General features: G+C 41.6%; 1 protein-coding gene across 5 annotated transcripts in view; it reads right to left on the bottom strand.

The window, feature by feature from the left end:
• The window catches only part of STAU1 (staufen double-stranded RNA binding protein 1), a 90,606-nt gene extending 72,351 nt beyond the window's left edge, over nucleotides 1–18,255 (bottom strand). For 3 of the 5 annotated variants that reach the window (XM_082643981.1, XM_082643971.1, XM_082643969.1), the window contains exon 1: nucleotides 18,153–18,255. The gene's annotated coding sequence lies outside the window, so the exon portion shown is untranslated. The remainder of the gene's footprint in view (nucleotides 1–18,152) is intronic. The other 2 variants (XM_082643973.1, XM_082643976.1) reach the window with 2 other exon arrangements.
• Nucleotides 18,256–18,351: the final 96 nt, after the last annotated feature.

Genomic DNA, 18,351 nt, shown 5'->3' with positions numbered 1-18,351 from the left:
TTGATGGTGGTGGGGAAAAATTCTACATCATTGGGTTTTCAAATTCTAGAGCTGTCAAAAAGCACACAACTGTTTTCCTAACATAGACTTGCATTTATTTTATTTATTTATTTATTTTTATTTATTTATTTATTTGGCTGTGCTGGCTCTTAGTTGCAGCACACAGGATCTTCGTTGTGGCATGTGGGATCTTTGTTGCAGCATGCATGATGTTTAGCTGCAGCATGTGGGATCTAGTTTTCTGACCAGGGATCGAACCCAGGCCTCCTGCATTGGGACTGCTGAGTCTTAGCCACTGGACCACAAGGGAAGTCCACAGACTTGTATTTATATAGCAGAAAAGAAATTTGGTACTTACACTTTGCGCTGTGTTTGAATTACTGCTGTAGTGAGAACATACATACAATCATGTACTGCTTTTTTCAGTTAAAAAATTTGCTTGGACTTCCCTGGTGGTGCAGTGGTTGAGAGTCCACCTGCCAATGCAGGGGACACGGGTTCGTGCCCCGGTCTGGGAAGATCCCACATGCCGCGGAGCGGCTGGGCCCGTGAGCCATGGCCGCTGAGCCTGCGCGTCCGGAGCCTGTGCTCTGCAACGGGAGAGGCCACAACAGTGGGAGGCCCGCATACCGCAAAAAAAAAAAAAAAAAAAAAATTTGCTTGTACCTTGATAAGTGACTTTTCTATCATTCCTAATACTACAACTCTTCCCCTTAATTTTTTTTTAATTGAGGTGAAATTCATATAACATACAATTAACCATCTTATAGTGAACAATTCAGGGTCATTTAGTACATTCACAATGTTGAGCAACCACCATCTCTATCTAGTTTCAAAGCATTTTCATCACTCCTAAAGGAAACCTTGTACCCATTAAGCAGCTACTCCCCATTCTTCCCTCACCCAAATCTCTGGCAACCACCAATCTGCATTCTGCTTCTATGGATTTACCTATTCTGGATATTTCACATAATTGGAATCATAAAATTTGTGACCTTTAATGTCTGACATCTTCCACTTAGCATAAAGTTTTGAAGGTTCATCTACCTTATAGTATGTATAGGTAGACCTTCATTCCTTTTTACAGCCAAATTTCCGTTGTATGGATATAACACAATTTGTTTATTCATTCATCTGTTTGTGGATGTTTGGAGTGTTTTCACCTTTGGCTACTGTGAATAATTCTGTTATGAATATTTGTGTACAAGGATTTTTTTTAAGTACCTGTTTTCAGTTCTTTTGGGTATATACATGGGAGTGGAATTGCTAAGTCACATGGTAATTCTATGTTTACTTTTCAAGGAACTGCCAAGCTGTTTTCCACAGCAGCTGAACCACTTTTACATTCCCACCTGCAATGTACAAGCATTGTAATTTCTCTACATCTTTGCCAATGATTGTTATTTTCCTTTTTTTAAATTATAGCCATCCTAGTGGGTGTGAAGTGGCATGTCATTATGGTTTTGATTTGCATTTTCCTAATGTCTAATGATGTTGAGCATCTTTTCATGGGCTTCTTGGCCGTTTGTACATCATCTTTGAAGAAATGTCTATTCAAGTTCTTTCCCCATTTTTTAAGTGGGTCATTTGTCTTTTTGTTTTGAAGAGTTCTTTATATGTTCTAGATATTTCTCTTAATTTTTGAGGCTACCTGAATTTCCACTGTTGTAATATCTGTTAATATTTGAGTGTTCCACACAATGTGGAAGACACCATTCGTTGCCTAATGATATCCATTTTCTCATTTTTTTGCAATAAAACCCTACCTTTATTTTTGAAAGAACTATGTGCCCGGGAAAAAAAATGCTATATTTTCTGGCCCCTCTGCTTTGAGGCTTAGCCACACTGTTAAGTTGAATATATCTGTTAGACATCCAAGTGGAGATATTGGGTAGATAGCTGAAAATTCAAGAATGGAGTTCAGGAGAGACATAATTCAGCTATAGCCCAGTTGTCCCTTCCCCACTGCCTTCATCCATGACATTTTGGTACTTGGCTCACATAATTCCCCTCCACTCACCATCCTAGTGACCTCGACATTCACACACACATACGATCAAAGACCCTGGTCACTGAGTTATAGGACCTTCTCATTTCCAGCGATCTCCTCCCTCCCACCTCAGTCACTCATCCTATGGCCATACACTGGGTCTTGACATAAAAAATAAACATATCCAAAACATCATTCTACATTCTGGCCACAACCCTTCCGGCTTCCATATTCAGGGACCACTAAGACTGTTCTTCTAGGTCATCAGGACTCTAGTCTATTTACCTATCTAGCTTCTCCCCTTCCAACGGTTTTCTTCAGTCTTCGCGCCTTTCCTTATTCAGCAAGATTTTATGGTCCATCATTTCAAGAACACTCTTTCCAACACCTTCAACTCCCGTGACCATTTGTATGTTGCTGTACTTGCCTGTCAAAACCCATCTATCTGCTTTGCCAATGTCTATACTGAAAAACTCATTCATCTTCCCCAAACAAAACAAAAACCTATCTACATACGAACCAATCTTTTTCCAGTTGCCATAGGAGTGGTTGGTGTCTCTCCTATCCAAACCAATCTTTATCTCCTCTTCTCCTTCATATAAACCTCACACTTTCAATGATTCATTTTCTCTTCTGGATATCTAAGCATTAGCTCTCAACTAGATTCTTCCAATCTTTATTTAAGCATTCTCAAGTCTCTCTTATTTAAAGGACAAAAACATAACAAACAAACAAACAAAAAATGCCTTAGTCCCATTTGCTCTCCAGCTCTATCCCATTTTCTTCTTTCCCTTCACAGCCAAACTTCTTGTAAGGTTTGCCAATACTTTATTAAAAGAGGTCACTAAGTCCAATGGACATTTTCAGATCTCTTGTTGCTCAGTCTTTCACTGGCATTTGATGTGGTCCATCACTCCCTTCTAGAAATAATCTTCTCCCTGGGCTTCTGGACCCTACTCTCTTCTAGTTTTCATCCTATTTCTCTAACCACTCCTATTCTTTTCTCTTTTTTTAAAATATTTATTTATTTGGCTGCGTCGGGTCTTAGTGACGGCACGCAGGATCTTTGTTGCAGCATGCAGGATACTCGTTGCTGCGTGAGGGACCCTTTGTTGTGGCACGCGGGCTTAGTTGCCCCGCGGCATGTGGGATCTTAGTTCCCTGACCAGGGATCGAACCTGCATCCCCTGCATTGGAAATGCAGAGTCTTAACCACTGGACTGCTAGGGAAGTCCCCTTTTCTGTCTTTTTAAGGTCTCAAAATGAGATAGATGAAAGTGTTTTGCAAACCTGAACACTGTAATTAGCAGAAATCGTTAATAGATTTTTGTTACTCATATAAAGAGAGGAATGCATATGAAGCAAAGTTGGAAGGTGGACTGGAAAATGAAAGTGATGGTTTTGTTGAAATGGTAGATTACAGCTGTTATCTTCTTTCTCTAATTTCCTTTATACCGTAACAGTGTTTTTTACGATATATATTTTATTTGGGTATAATTAACATGCATTAATAGTGTTTTAACAACATATATAAATCAAGCATATTTTTTAGAAAATAATCAATTCATAGTATGTTCTAAGAATGTAAATGTTAGCAATAGCATGGTAAAGTTGGTGGAAATGAGAACGAGGCTATTCTTCAAGGAAAAAGTTTATTTACTCACAGGTCCCCCAGAGAAGAGATCACTCTATACCATGCAGGACCACAGGGGAAGCACCCGGGGTTGGTGAGGTGACAGAAGACAGGCGAGAGGGGAAAGCCTGGGCCAGAGCCTTTATTGGAATAGGGGTAAACCGTTTAGGTTTGGTTAGTTTGAATAATCCCAGTGGGCTCTGGGCTATAGGGGTGGTCTCTAGTTGCCTGGTACCTAGCCTTGGGATGATGTAGGGCAAGGGAAATATTGGCTTGATGAGTGAGTTAGATAAGGAGGTGATTACAGCTATAGACTTGAGATTGGTCGGTTTGTATATGAAAGCCCGGAACAGAAACCAACCACCAGCCCTACACCTTTCCCTACGCCGTACCCTACTCCTGGCCCGTACGCTGGCACTGACCCGTGCGTCAGCACGTAGCCTGACCCTCACACGTTTCCGTACCCTCACCTGTGCCCTGAGCTGAGCCTTCTGCTATCTCTAAGGATTGAGTAGCCCTGGGAGGAGCAGCCTCTTCCCCACCAGCAAGCTTTTTAAGATGTCAAAACATCAGAAAATACAGAAAATTTAAAACGTGATTAATACTACACCTTCCAGGGAACTGCATTACTCTTTCAGATGCTGACCTGATACTTTCCATCAGATATGAGAAGGAAGGATAATGCTTAGATAGATAGACAATGCATGAAGCAAGCATGTTACTCACAGCTGCAGCTGTTGCAGGCCTAGGTCAAAGACCATGGACAGTATTACTTACATTAAATGTCCTCCATACTTAAAAGAATAACATTACCCAAGGCAAACAAAGTGTACCAGTGAAGCAAAAGCTTTTGGAGGGTGTGGGCAGGAACTGAGCTTCTGAAAGGGTGGAGCTGGCTTGACAAGTTTTTGTGTATAAGCCCTAGGAGAACGCAAGAGGAAGTAACTGCTTGTGGGGTGGGAGAAGGAACATCCTTCAGTTTTCATCAACGTTTAGGAGAAAAGAGGGAGAATCACGGCTCAGTTAATGTTGTGATAAGGGATTGCTGGCAAGTTCCGGTTTTGGTTTCCGGTGGACTTGGGTTCAAATCCTGCACTGGCCACTCAATGGCTTCTTTGGACAAGTCAGTTAATGATCACAAATAACACTTATGGAGCACTGACTATGTGTCAGGCACTCTTTTAAGTGCTTTACATGTATTAATTAATTTAACCCCCACAACAATCTCATGAGGTAGGTACTATAATTTCCTCCATTTTACAGATGCAGAAACTGAGGCACAGAGTAAAGTCATTTGCCCAAGATCAACACACTTTCATTAAGTGGAAGAAACAGTTCCAACAGAGCCTGCCATATACCCCATATTCTTCCAGTAAATTCTTTTTCCTGCTTGAGTTACTCAAGCAGGATAAAGAATTCAGAAACCTGAACTCTAAGTGACACAATAAATTACAGGGTTTTTCATGCATGTTGTCACACGTGTATAAAGAATTTTGTGCCACATAAATGGTAGATATTATTTCTATTCAGTGAGATATGAGATTGTAAGGTGCAGAAAAGATTAACGTTAAAGTAAGTTAACTGAGGGGACTTCCCTGGCGGTCCAGTGGTTAAGACTCCGCACTTCCAATGCAGGGGGTGCGGGTTTGATCCCTGGTCCGGGAAATAAGATAACACATGCCGCAGGGTGCAGCCAAAAACAAAACAAAACAAAAAGCAAACAAAAAACCAAAAGCAATTAAAGTAAGTTAATTGAGAAAGTATGAAACCTCACTGGAAATTGGTGTATTGGTTGTATTTTTTTTTAATTTATTTTTATTTGGCTGCGTTGGGTCTTCGTTGCGGTGCGTGGGCTTCTCATTGCAGTGGCTTCTCCTGTGGCAGAGCACGAGCTCTAGGTGCGCGGGCTTCAGTAGTTTTGGCACGAGGGCTCAGTAGTTGTGGCTCGCTGACTCTAGAGCACAGGTTCAGTAGTTACAGCGCATGGGCTTAGTTGCTCCACGTCATGTGGGATCTTCCGGGACCAGGGCTCGAACCTGTGTCCCCTGCATTGGCAGGTGGATTTTTTTTTTTAATTTTATTTATTTATTTATTTATTTATTTTTGGCTGCTTTGGGTCTTCGTTGCTGCGTGTGGGCTCTTCTCTGGTTGCAGCGAGCGGGGGCTACTCTTCATTGATGCGCAGGGTTCTCATTGCGGTGGCTTCTCTTGTGGCAGAGCACGGGCTCTAGGCATGTGGGCTTCAGTAGTTGTGGCACACAGGCTCAGTAGTTGTGGCTCATGGGCTCTAGAGTGCAGGCTCAGTAGTTGTGGCGCACGGGCTTAGTTGCTCCGTGGCATGTGGGATCTTCCAGGACCAGTGTTTGAACCTGCATCCCCTGCATTGGCAGGCGGATTCTTAACCACTGCACCACCAGGGGAGTCCCGGTGTATTCGTTTTTAAAAACAATCTAGGATTTACAAGAAAAAAAAGTTGTGAATATGGTTCGGATCTTTTTTTTTTTGTCCTGAACCATTTGAGAGTAAATGCTGACTTGATACCTCGTCATCCCCACACACTTCAGTGTGTATTTCCTACAAGGACTTTCTTCTATGTGATACACACATCCAAATAAAATAATTATGATACAGGACTATCATCTAACCCTTAGACCCCTTTCAGGTTTGCCAATTCACCCAACAATGTAACTTCCAGCAAAAAGATCTTTGCATTCAGATTGTTCTATTTCTTTCAGTCTGGAACAGTTCTTCAGTCTTTCCTCAACTTTCTCGTCCTTGACACTTTTGAAGATTTCAGGACAACTAGTTGGGGCACGTTCCTCCATCTGGGTTTAACTGACGTTTCCTCATGATTCGATTTAGGTTTTTGGCAGGAAAATCAAACACTGGTAATGGTGTTTTCTCATTGCATCTGACCAGGTGACATGTGACTGAGATTTGTCCCCTTGCTGATGGTGTTCACTCTGATCACTTGATTAAGGTGGCATCTGCTGGGCTTCACATCCGTATAGTTACTCTTTTTTCCTTCTTATTAAGTATTTTGTGGAGAGGCACTTTGAAATTAGGTAAATATGTTATTCCTCATCAGACTTTCAATTTCTTAAAAAAAATTTTTTTTCCATTGAGATATAGTTGATGTACAATATTATAGGTTTCAGGTGTGAAACATAGTGATTCACAATTTTTAAAGATTATACTCCATTTATAGTTATTATAAGATATTTGCTACAGTCCCTGTGCTGTACAATATATCCTTATAACTTATTTATTTTATGAACAGTACTTTGTACAGACTTCAATTTCTTTATTTTTCTCTTTTATTCAATGGATTTAATCTGTTACTTTTTTTTTTTTTTGGCCGTGCCATGCAGTATGCGGGGTCTTAGCTCCCCAACCAGGGATCGAACTTGTGCCCCCAGCAGTGGAAGTGCTGAGTCCTAACCACTGGACTGCCAGGGAAGTCCCTGTTACTTTTTTTTAATTGAGATGTAATTCATATACCATAAAACTCACCTTTTAAAAAAAAGTTCACACTTTTAAAGTGTACAATTCAGGAGTTTTTAGTATACTCATACCTTTCTAATTCCAGACATTTTCATCACCCCAAAACAAACACTGTACTCATTAGCAGTCACTCTCTGTTCATCCCTCTTCCCAGCCACTGGCAAACACTAATCTACCTTCTGTCTCTATGCATTTGCCTATTCTGGACCTTTCATACAGACAGAATCATAAAATATTTGGTGGCTTCTTTCACTTAGCATAATGTTTTCCAGGTTCATCCATGTTGCAGCATGTATCAGTACTTCACTCCTTCTTGTTGATGACTAATATTCCATTGTATGGATATATTTACCACATTTTGCTTATTTATTCATCAGGTGATGGACATTTGGGTTGTGTCCATTTTGGGTTATTATGGATTAAGGCTTCTATGAACATTCATATACAGGTTTTTGTGTGGATAGATGTTTTTCATTCTCTTGGGTATGTAACTAGAAGTGGAATTGTTGGACCATATGATAACTCTGTGTTGAACTTTGTGAGGAATTGCCAAACTGTTTTCCAAAGGGGCTGTACCATTTTACATTCCCACCAAATATGTATGAAGGTTTCAGTTTCTCCACACTCTTGCCAACAGTTCTTATTGTCAGTTTCTCTTTTTATTATAGCCATCTTAGTGGATGCGAAGTGACAGTGCCTGTGGTTTTTATTTACATTTCCCTAATGATTAGTGACGTTGAGCATCTCTTTGCCCTCATCATCTCCAACAGGCTCTTTCTGACCTTTCAAGTCTCAGAGTAATGGTCCTCTTCTCACAGAGGCCTTCCCTATGCCTTTTACGTAACATTCACTGCAGCTGCCGTTATTTTTTTTTTTTAAGATTTTTTTTTTGATGTAGACCATTTTTAAAGTCTTTATTGAATTTGTTACAATATTGCTTCTGTTTTATGTTTTGGTATTTTGGCTGCAAGGCATTTGGGATCTCAGCTCCCCAAACAGGGATCAAACCCGCACCCTCTGCACTGGAAGGAGAAGTCTTAACCACTGGACCGCCAGGGAAGTCCCGCAGCTGCCATTATTAACATAATTCTGTGAATGTCTCTAGTTCTCCTTGTCAGCACTTCAGGTAAGACTGTACTTTCCTGTCCCCTTGATGTTGAGTGTGGCTCTATGTCTTGATCTGACCAGTAAAAGGTGAACAGAAGTGATTTATATTGTTTCTGGACAAAAGTCTAAGAGGCAGTTCAATTGTCATATATCCTTCTCACTGCTGCAGTAAACATCAAATCCCATGTTGAGATAAAGCCTTTGTGAGCCTGGGCCCACTGGTGATTACAGTAAGCAGAGTTCCCAACCTGATGATCCCAATGTTGTTTTGATGAGTTTGGCAGCTATTTAAGAATTTAAACATAGAGTTAACATATACCCAACAATTCCACTCCTAGTACCCAAGAGAACTGAACACATATGTCCACATAAAAACTCATACATGTATGTTCACAGCAGCATTATTCATGACAGCCAAAAAACAGAAAAAACTCAAATGCCCATCAACTGATAAGTGAAATCTGGCATATCCATACAATGGAATATTATTCAGCCACGTATAAAAGAATGAAGTACCGATAGATGCTACAACATGGATGAACCTGGAAAACATGCTAAGTGAAGGAAGCCAGGCAATATATTACACAATTACATGATTGTCCAGAAGAGGCAAATCCATGGGGACAAAAAGTAGATTAGTGATTGCCTAGGGCTGGGGTGTGTGTGGGAGGATTTCTGAGAAATCAACATTTAGTGCCTCTTTCTCCACTTTCAGTTCTCAGCTTTGGAACAGTGCCTCTTATCAACCTGCCTTTTCTTCATCTCATTTATTCTGTTTGTACTGATTCTACAACCTACCAAGGGTGTGACCTTGGGCAAGTTCCTTTATCTCCCTGTGCCTCAGTTTCTTCACCTGTAAAATGAGGATATGATAGCACCATTAGGAAGGTTACACTTCGAACTCACGAGAATGGTTGGCTCTGGTGAGAGGAGAGAAGGAATGAGAAGGCAATATCCCCGGTGTGTAAAACAGAGGCTGAAACAAAGCAGGAGCTCAATAAATAGTTGTGGAATTAATGAAAACGTTTGGTACCACTGTTCAGTAGTAGAATATTGCTCAACACTAATTATTGAGAATATCCACCTTGACTCTCTGAGAAAATCAGTTGGAAACTCTGCGTTGAATTAGAGGGGGAAAACTTGATTTTCCTAAATACAGCTCAAGTTCTGGGGCTGGGGACCTTCCCTGGTGGCGCAGTGGTTAAGAATCCACCTGCCAATGCAGGGGACATGGGTTCGATCCCTGGTCTGGGAAGATTCCACATGCCGCAGAGCAACTAAGCCCGGGCGCCACAACTACTGAAGCCCGCGTGCCTAGAGCCTGTGCTCTGTAACAAGAGAAGCCACTGCAATGAGAAGCATGTGCACTGCAACAAAGAGTAGCTCCGGCTCGCCGCAACTAGAGAAAGCCCGCGCGCAGCAACAAAGACCCAACACAGCCAAAAATAAATAAATAAAAATAAAGTTCTGGGGCTGATGTTAGACCCCCAAGGAGAAAAATAAGCAATCTCGTTTCCTTTTTTCCAGTCTGTTCTTCTTAGACTTTAGTTTGGAGAGGAGATAAGAAATTAAGTGGGAATGGTGAGGAGGAGGGGTGGAAGTGAGAGTCAAGATGGATTTTACAAGGAAGTGCAGCAAATCTCCAAAGCTCCCAACATCTTTGACCTCCAAAGATTTCAGAGGACTTGCTCATTCTTGGGCAAGGTTGTTAAGATTTCCACATCTACCCAGATCTTATCAATCGCAAATCATTTCAGGGAATTAAGATGTGAAGGCAGCCTGGATCTGGCTAATAAATAGTTAATGAACCTTAAGCTGGTGGGGCACCATGTGCAGGGAAATGCATAGCACTCCTGGAACACAGCCTGGTGGCCCGAGAATCAAGGCAAGTAGACACACGTCAATACAAAACATTCCTCGTGCCATGACAAGTCCTAACAGATCATCCTGGCATTCTAGGGAGGAAGAGGTCTTATCTGTAGGTGGAGAGAGCCAAGTAGGGCTGCTAAAAGAAGCAGCATTTCCAGGGAAGTTTTATTTCCTTGGGAACACTGCACAAGAGAGCAGACGTGTTTCTTTAATAATTGCCTTAGCTCTTGGTATCATTTTGAAACCATGCAACTCAGGCTGGGACTTGAACCCATGTGCCGGGATTTGAACCCGGCCAAAACCCTGATTGGGACTTGAACCCACGATCTCTTTTTTTTAAAATTAATTAATTAATTAATTTTTTTGGCATTGGGTCTTTGTTGCTGCGTGCGGGCTTTCTCTAGTTGCAGCGAGCAGGAGCTACTCTTTGTTGCGGTGCGCAGGCTTCTCGTTGCGGTTGCTTCTCTTGTTGTGAAGCACAGGCTCTAGGTGCACGGGCCTTAGTAGCTGTAGCATGTGGGCTTAGCAGTTGTGGCTTGCAGGCTCTAGAGTGCAGGCTCAGTAGATGTGGTGCACAGGCTTAGTTGCTCCACAGCATGTGGGATCTTCCCGGACCAGGGCTTGAACCCGTGTCCCCTGCATTGGCAGGCGGATTCCCAACCACTGCGCCACCAGGGAAGCCCGAACCCATGGTCTTTTAATTGAAGTCACACAACTGGTCTCAGGACTTAATGAAGCTCAGGGTCTTGATGTCTCGACGCACAGAAAATTCAGTGAGAGACAAAGTGACAGGTAAGAAGTGTATTTATTTAGAGAGAAACATACTCCATAGAGTGTGGGCCATCTCAGAAGGTGAGAGGCCCGGAAATACGGCGTGTTTAGTTTTTATGGGCTGGGTAATTTCATAGACTAATGAGTGGGAGGATTAGTCCAACTATTTTTGGGTGGCGGGGGAGTGGGGATTTCCAGGAATTCAGCCACAACCCAATTTTTGGCCTTTTATGGTTAGCTCTGAACTGTCATGGCACTGGTGGGTGTGTCATTTAGCGAATGTATTACAATGAGCATATAATGAGGCTCAAGGTCTACTGGAAGTCAAATCTTCCACCATCTTGGATCTCGTTCATTCTAACCAGTTTTTGTCATGTCCTATGGCTATGTCATTCTTTTAAAGGTTGTGTCCTGGCCTCTTCCCTCCTGTTTCATTTTTACCATTTCTTTTACTCATATTGTATTTCCCCCTCAAACTGAAAAGAGTGACAATGCTTCCCCCTCCCCTCTGATTACAAATATATGGTCAATTTTAAAAAAATCAAGTATTATGGAAAACTATAAAGTAACTAAAAATCACCCATAATTTTACCCCCTTTCCAGAGATAAATTTTGGTGTATGTACCTCTTGACTGTAACAGATTTCCTGTTGTCTCCAGTAGCTGTTATCCATTTCTTCCATTGAATTTTAGTTGGGCATATAGCTGCTCAGGATAAAACCTATATTTCCCAGCTTCTTTGCAGGTAGGTATGCCCACAGACTAAGTTCTGGTCAGTGGAATGGAAGCAGAAGTCTTAGAAGTATGATTAAGGGTAGGATATGTGTTTTTCTTTCCCTGCCCCTTCCTTCCTGCTTGCTGGAATGAGGCCTTATGGCTGGAGGCTTAGCAGCTATTTTGGACAGTGTGGTGGAAGCCACGTGATGATGATATGGAACAAAAGGATGGAAGGAGCCTGGGTTCCTGATGACTTTGTGAAACCACCCAACGTGCCCTTTTATTCAAAAGAGAACTCAGGATTGAATTTATTTGATTCAGTCTCTATTCACCAAGTTTGTCAGTAAATCCAATGTCAGCTCTTTTGGGGGGCTCTTTCCCATCACTTGGAATCATGCAAAACCAACCAACCAACCAACCACCCAACCCACCAGCCCAGGTTCCCATAATACAAGAAAAGTGGGGAAGGCCCAATTTAGTTTTCTGCTCATGATCACTGCTGATTTGCTCAGAGACCAAGTCCAGACCAAGTCCCCAAAAAGTTAGATGGCTCTGCTCTCAACATCCACTTCCTCTGTGCAAAGCCTGGCCATGCAGAGACCCCAATCAAGGAACTTGCTGCTTTGCAGGGCACTGGGAGCATGAGAGATGTAGGTCTTGAATACTCAGAAATTCACCACTCTCTGTCCCTCCAGCCTTCCTGTAGTGAATGTTATTCTTTATGGCTGCTCAACATCCTTGGATTCCTTCCCCTCCCAATGTTCGGGAGTATCCCACCTCATCAATTCATGCCTATCTAAGACTGAGATCATCAGTTTTTCAGGATCCCTGCATCTGGAGTACAGGCTTGTGACCTAAGCTCCGCCAATCAGAGGATCAGTGCCCGTCTTCCATGGGAAGCAGACAGCCAGTCAGAATCCACTGTAGCCGGCATGGCAGAAGAGACTCTCAATGTCGGAGACAGCAGGGACCTCTGGTTCTTTAGTCAGAGGACAAATCATGATGCCTGGAAACAGCAGTGGCTTCAGTGGTATCTCAGTCAAAGGAGATTTATGAAGTAATTTGGCCATTGCTTCTGGATGTAGCCTTCAGGTCTGAAGATTTTCTTTTCTTTTCTTTTTCTTCCCTCCCTCCCTTCCTTCTTTTTCTTTCTTTCATTCTTTTCTTTTCTGCCTTCCTTCCTTTCCTTCCTTCTTTCTCTCCTTCCTTTCTTCCCTTCCTTCCTTCCTATCTATCAATCCACCCATCCACCTAGAGATACCTATATGGCTATAGAGATACAGAAAGATACAGAGACAGAGGAAGAATGGGAGAGGGAGAGGTAGAGATTGTAAGGAATTGGCTCATGCAATTATGTGTCTGGCAAGTCCAAAATCTGTGGAGCCAATGTCCCAGTTTGAGTCCGAAGGCTGCAAATTGTTTTGTAATCATGAGAATTCCAGTTCCAGTTTGACAAATGCCCTGAGGCAGGAAGAATTCTCTCTCACACAGGGGTCAGTCTTTTGTTCTATTCACACCTTCAACTGATTGGATTAGGCTCCTTATGGAGGATAATCTCCTTTACTCAATCTAGTCATTTACCTTAATCTCACCCCAAAACACTCTCACAGAACCACCTAGAATGTTTGATCAGCTATCTGGACATCTTGTGGCCCAGTCAAGTTGACACATACAGTTAACCATCACAATGACCAATAAACAACTTTCTGGGATTGGATTAGCTGTCCATCTTCAACTCAAAGCAGGAGCTTCCACCTCTTTCCCATTTTAGAAAACCTATAACCCAACATAAACATTAGGCCACACTCTTCTCACAACCCTGAAGCCACACACCTCTATTGCTTTCTCCTCTGTTTCTCTTCAGTTCAGCCTTTCTTGGTGGGCCTAAAATCCCATTGCCCCCTCTTGGTGAGTCCACAGCAGCAAAAAGCACAAAATACCAACCGTTTTCTTAATAACTTCCCCATATTTCAGACACAAAAATGGAATCTTACCATACATGTTGTTTTATAATCTGCTTTCTTACTGTATCTTAGATATTATTCTATGTTAGCATATATGGAGCTACAGTATTCCCTTGTAAAAATGTACCACAACTGAGTGAACTATTTCCTTATTGTTACACAGTAGGGTCATTTACAACTTTTTACCATTGTAAACAGTGTTTTGATATACATATTATTGTGTACACTTGTCTGAATATATATATTATATATATATACATATAAGCCTTGGGACTTCGCTGCTGCACGTGGGCTTTCTCTAGTTGCGGCGAGCGGGGACTACTCTTCGTTGTGGTGCACGGGCTTCTCACTGTGGTGGCTTCTCTTGTTGCGGAGCATGGGCTCTAGGCTCGTGGGCTTCAATAGTTGTGGCACGAGGGCTTAGTAGTTGTGGCGCGTGGGCTCTAGAGTGCAGGCTCAGTAGTTGTGGCACACGAGCTTAGTTGCTCCGCGGCACGTGCAATCTTCCTGGACCAGGGCTCAAACCTGTGTCCCCTGCATTGCCAGGCGGATTCTTAACCACTGCACCACCAGGGAAGTCCTATACTAGTTATTTTAACAGAGAAAATTTAATGTAAAGAATTGTTTAAGACCCCCCAAATAGCCAATGCAATCTTGAGAAAGAAGAACAAAGTTGGATGCATCATGCTTCCTGGTTTTAAACTATTATTACAAAGCTATAGTAATCAAACCAGTATGGTGTTCATATTTTAAAAAGACACATAGATCAATGGAACAGAATAGAGGGCCCAGAAATAAACCAACATATATATGGTCAATTAATTTACGACAATGGAGCCAAGAATATACAGTGGGGATGGGACAGTCTCTTCAATAAACAGTGTTGGGAAAACTGAACAGCAACATGCAGAAGAATGAAACTGGACCACTACCTCACACCATACACAAATATTAACTCAAAATGTATTAAAGGTTTGAATGTAAGACCTGAAACCATAAAACCTCTACAAGAAAACACAGGCAATAAGCTCTTTGACATCAGTCTTGGTGATGATTTTTTGATTTGACACTAAAAGCAAAGGCAATAAAAGCAAAAATAAACATGTGGGACTACATCAAACTAAAAAGCCTCTGCACAGCAAAGAAAAACATCAACAAAATGAAAAAGCAACCTACCAAATGTGAGAAAATATTTGCAAATCACATATCCGATAAGGGACTAATTAATATCCAAAATATATAGAGAACTCATACAATTCAATAGCAAAAACCCCAGAAAATCTGATTTAAAAAATGGGCAGCGGATCCGAATAGACATTTTTCCAGAGAAGACATACAGATGGCCAATGGTTACATGAAAAGGTGTTCAACATCATTAATCATCAGGGAAATGCAAATCAAAACCAAAAGGTGAGATCACCTAACACCTGTTAGAATGGCTATCATCAAGAAGGCAAGAAATAAGTGTTGCTGAAGATGTGGAGAAAAAGGAACGCTTATGCACTGTTGGTGGGAATGTAAATTAGTGCAGCCACTATGGAAAACAGTATGAAGATTCCTCAAAATATTAAAAATACAACTACCATATGATCCAGCAATTCCACTTCTGGGTATCTATCCAAAGGAAATGAAAACACTAACTCAAAACCGTATCTGAACCCCCCATATTCATAGCAGCATTATTAACAATAGCCAACACATGGAAGCAACCTAAGTGTCCATCAATGGGTGAATGGATAAAGAAAATGTGGTATTTACACATAATGAAATATTATTCAGCCATAAAGAAGAAGGAAATCTTGCCATATGCAACAACATGGATGGACCTTGAGGGCATAATGCTAAGTGAAATAAGTAGGACAGAGAAAGATAAATACCGTATTATCTTACTTATATGTGGAATCTAAAAAGAAAAAAGCAACCCCCACTGAAACTCATAGGTCAGAGAACAGTGGGTGGTTGCCAGAGGCGGGTGAAATGGGTGAAGGCAGTCAAAAGGTACAAACGTCCAGCTATAAAATAAGTCATGGAGATGTAACGTATAGCATGGTGACAACAGATAATAATACTGTATTGTGTATTTGAAAGTTGCTAAGAGAATAAATCTTTTTATTTTTATTTATTTATTCAGCCGCACTGTGAAGGCACCGAGTCCTAACCACTGGACCACCAGGGAATTCCCCATATATTTTATATACAGAAGTGTGTATATGTTAATCCAAAACTCCTAATTATTCCCCCCGCCGTCACGTGGCTATTTTAATTAAAATAAAAACAGAAAATTCAATTCCTCAACTTGCTACATTACAAGTGCTCAATAGCCACTTGTGGCTAGTGGCCATCATATTGGATACCACAGATATAAAACATTTTCATGCTGCAAAAAGTTCCAATGGACAGTATTAATCTAACAATTGGCATTTATCTGATGTTTTGTAGTAAACAAAGTCTGTTCACCTCCATCTTTGTCTTTAATCCCATGTGATGCTGTCTTGGTTTTCTAAGAGCTCAAGGCAGTGTGACTCAAAATATGGACAGTGTGACTTAAACTGTAAACTGTTCATTACCTGCTCAGGACACTATAAATATAGAAATTGAGAATAAGCTTTCAGAAAGTTTTCTAGCAAGCTGATCTTGACACACATTTTTACTGTATTTTACAGAAGTACCAGTTTGCAATGGATTGGTAATTTAAAATGCTGGTCCTTCAATATAGATTGTGCACTTGCAGGTACAAGTGCTCCAAGGTACAAGGATGACTTGGACATGGTTCCGGCCCTCCAGAGCTCAGGGAAGAAGAGTGGAGGGAGCCAGAGTTGACATAAGGCCTATATGAATTGAGCAAACATTGACATATAGACTTGACAGACATCTGAAAATGATTCAAAAACACATAAGGACATTCATTCACTCATTTATTCATCTACTAATTACTGAATGCCTAGTATATACTAAGCACCAGGGATACAGCCGTGAACAGGATAGAAAGTGGAGTAATTGGAACACTCATATATTACTGATGTAAAAAAAGTATAGCCGCTGTGGAAAATATTTTGGTGGTTCCTCAAAAAGCTAAACACAGAATTACCATATGACACAGCAATTTCACTCCTAGGTATACACCTGAAAGAATTGAAAATAGGGACTCAAATAGATCCTCATATGCCAATGTTCATTGCAGCATTATTCACAATAGGCAAAAGGTGGAAACAACCCAAGTGTCTATTGACAGATGAATGGATAAACAAAACGTGGTATATCCATACAACAGAAGATTATTCAGCCATAATGAACTTGACACATGCTACAACATGGATGAACCTTGAAAACACTGTGCTAAGTATAATCAGCCAGACACAAAAGGACAAATATTGTATAATTCAACTCACGTGAAGTATTTAGAACATGCAAATTCATAGAGACATAAAGTAGGTTAGAGGTTTACCAGGACTGGGGAGAAACAAGAATTGGGAGTTAGCTATTCCTTAATGGTTACAAGGCTTTGCCTTAAGCTCATGAAAAAGTTTTGGAAACACATAGCAGTGATGGTTGCTCAACACTGTAAATATAATTAATGCCAATGAATTGTACACTTAAAAATAGTTTAAAAAAAAGTTAAAATAGCACAAAAAAAAGACAACTGAACCTACTTTTACGACACAACTGCAACTCTGCTGCAAGTACAAAGTGTTAACACGGAAGGAGCAAACAGCTATGAAGGAGGATGGGTAGTCCACGAAGACTTCATGTAGCAGGTGGTGTTTAGGAAGTTAAGATTCAGTGAGATTGCCACAAGCAGAGAAGAGATGAAAACTTCCTGGTAAGCTGTGAGATCTACTTTCCTTAAGGGCCCTGGAGCCACTGCCTCAGTTATAATCTTGGCTCTGTAATTAACTGGCTCTGTGACCCTGGGAACCTCTCTGCGCCTTAGTTTCTTTCTTTTTTTTTTTTTTGCGGTACGCGGGCCTCTCAACTGTTGTGGCCTCTCCCGTTGCGGAACACAGGCTCCGGACGCGCAGGCTCAGCGGCCATGGCTCACGGGCCCAGCCGCTCCGCGGCGTGTGGGATCTTCCCGGACCGGGGCACGAACCCGTGTCCCCTGCATTGGCAGGCGGACTCTCAACCACTGCGCCACCAGGGAAGCCCCATCGCCTTAGTTTCTTTATCTGTAAAATGGCGACAGAGTAATGATACCTTCTGCTAGGGTTGCCGTAAGGATTAAATTAGTTAACACATGTATAAGTGCTTAGATCAGTACTTGGCACAGAGTAAATGTTATATAAGTGTTAGCTATTCTTAATTTTTGGCCTCACAGCGGTGGCTTGAGGAATCTTAGTTCCCCGACCAGGGATCGAACCGGCGCCCTGGGCAGTGAAAGTGCAGAGTCCTAACCACTGGGCCGCCAGGGAAGTCCCAGCTATTCCTATTTTTAACTTTTTCTTTTTTTATGAAAATAAATGTTTACTGTGGAAAAAAACCTAAGACGAAACTAAAAATCGCTTAAAATTCTACCACCCAGAGACAATCACTTCTAAGTGTTTGTTGTATTTTCTTCCACAATTTTTTTGTACATAAATATACGGAGCTCATCCACGCACCTCTTTAGACTTTCTCCTCCGCAACTCGCACGCGCCTCCAACCGTCGCACCGTTTTCTGAGCACCAAGAGAACGGATTTTAACACAAACGCCGTGCCTTGCCTTCGTCACACAAACCACGCCCCAGGTTGCCGCTCGCGCGCCGCGAGACTTTGAGAGAGGGGGCGGGCCAGGGCGGCCTCCAAGAGGAAGTGACGTAA

The sequence above is a fragment of the Mesoplodon mirus genome, assembly GCF_964341445.2.
Source record: "Mesoplodon mirus genome assembly, chromosome: 15".
NCBI classification, from domain to species: domain Eukaryota; kingdom Metazoa; phylum Chordata; class Mammalia; order Artiodactyla; family Ziphiidae; genus Mesoplodon; species Mesoplodon mirus.
The sequence above is the reverse complement of the archived record's forward strand: the minus strand, read 5'-3'. Positions and strand labels throughout refer to the sequence as shown.